The sequence below is a fragment of the Osmerus eperlanus genome, chromosome 1 (assembly GCF_963692335.1).
Source record: "Osmerus eperlanus chromosome 1, fOsmEpe2.1, whole genome shotgun sequence".
NCBI classification, from domain to species: domain Eukaryota; kingdom Metazoa; phylum Chordata; class Actinopteri; order Osmeriformes; family Osmeridae; genus Osmerus; species Osmerus eperlanus.
Genome location: NC_085018.1, coordinates 4798264 through 4800566, shown reverse-complemented (window position 1 = coordinate 4800566; position 2303 = coordinate 4798264).

The window sequence follows — 2303 nt, the reverse complement described above, 5'->3', positions numbered from 1 at the left end:
GCAGTGTATAAAAGCCATCTGGAGTAAGGGTACGTAGAGTAGTGAGAATAAAGACTTCTACACACTGACAGGACTCGGACGAACCATCTGGTCTTCCTCCCCCATTGACTGCTGAAGAACCTGTTCCTACACCAGCCCCGGGCACCAACGCTCGCTCTAGAACATACGTCTTCACCCACTCGCCACGGTTAGCGTCTGCCGTAAGGAGCTAGCAGAGTGTGAAGCCCGCTTCTAGTCTTAAGGAATTTTTGCTAAGTCTTTTTTTTCTGGTATAAAGTATTGGACAGAATGGTATATATGAGATGTACGTGCAGACAAGGGATGTCAGTGTGTTTCTGGGCTGTCTGTCTGTCCCTCAGTTTCCTGTGGAGCAGTCAGGTGACTCGGGCAGCCATCTACAGACAATCAGGTACAGTAAGATCTCTTGTTTGACCTCCAGATTAGGGTTAGTTTAAATTAATCAACGTTATTTATATTCCAGTTTATAAAATCAGATGGACAAGCTTTTTGTGCTGGTTTCATGAGTGTCAGTTTTCATCTGATTCTGAATAGACATAACAGATTGGCTTGATTTCATGTTGCAATCTTGAACATAAGTATATTACTTTTATTAGCCATATAAATTATTTTGGATAAAACAAGTCTGAAGTGCACAGACAAAGATGCTTCAATTTCTTCACGTTTTTAGGTGTTTTATGCACCTAGGTGTATTCTTACACACAATATAGTGTTTTTGTTTGGGTGTCTCTCACTTTGCATTCCACTGTCCTAAATTCACCAGTTTAGTTTAAGATCTCCCTCTAGTGGTCCCCCAAAATAATAGCGGCAAATTATATGTGGGGGTGTTGAAGGTTATGAAATAACTTTGAATTTAATCAAGAACATTCCAAAATAGAAATAAATTAATAACTAACAAGTAGCAAAAGTATAAATAAGCAATCAAATCTAAAGGTTCAATTAGATGTCAGACATACAATTGTATTTAATCTTATTGACTGTGTTTTCTTTGCCCACAGGTATCTGCATGTACAAAGAGGTTCAGTTCCAGCCTGGTCAAACATTCTACAGAGGGTGTGACAAGTGCTTCTGCCATGAAACTGGCTACACCTGCCTTTCGTAAGTATCATTATACTAAACATAACACGCACCAGGGCCCACTCAATTCACTTGCAATATATAATGTTGGTAAAATGTCCTAATTTAAATTTATTAAATGAATTAAATAAAACACATTTTACTTTTCTGGCTGCTTTCCCAGCCCAATGAAGCCTACCTCATGGCCAAGAAAGTGCAAGAGGATTCCAACAGCGTGTGGCTACCGTGTTGTCTATAAGGAGTATCCAGAGTTGGAGTGTCGAGCCTACAGCTGGATTTGGTGACGGGAATGACACTGCAGCAACCCGCTCTCTGAAATAACACTAATCTTGCAGTGGATGTCAAAGGAGCTTGTCCTAAATTGAGTAAAAAAAAAAAATCTAAATAGCTTTTGTATGGAAGACCAACATGATAACAAATCAATGTAACACATTTTGTTAAGAGTGCCACAGTATTATGCAATATTTGTCACTTATCACAACATTATCAATTTGTATATCCCATGGCCTATTTAATCATAGTTTGATGGTGGCTTTTAACATATTATCAAATGTTAATTGATGATGTATTCCTTTTTGAGTACTTTGGTTCTCAATGTATTTGGAGAAGACCACTGTAGAACATTCTCAACCCTTGGTAAGTTTCCTATCCATGTTTCCTCACCTGAGATGTGCACTCTGACAGTTCACTATCCAAATGAAGCAACTGAACATTTAGCTACACGTGGATTTCATAGTAATGTTTTGGCCTTTTGATTCATAAATGATGTCAATACCATTTCACCTCAACGAAGCAATAAAAGAAAGCCTGGTCGCTTTTAACATCACAGTGCAGTGTAACAGTACACTGTGGCTTTTGTCCTATGGTAATTCTCTAAAAGGAGTTCAGCCTTCTCTGTGACACAGACGGGTGGTATCACAGAATGCTAGTTTTCCAGAGTTGGAAGATGGAGACCAACATTCCATCTCACCCACTTACATGCAGCTTTCAAAAAATCTTGTGTAAGTCTGTACAGCTATGGAGACGCATGCTACAACTATTGTGCTTCAATTTACTTTGTATTTTTTATATTTTCTTAATAAAGTATTTGAAATGAAACAACAGTGGTAGTGTGAACCTGATTGAACTGAAATCTGTTTAAAACAACAAAACAGCGATAAGTAGGTCTACATGCAGTGATTTGTCCACAAATGAAATCTCAAAACTAG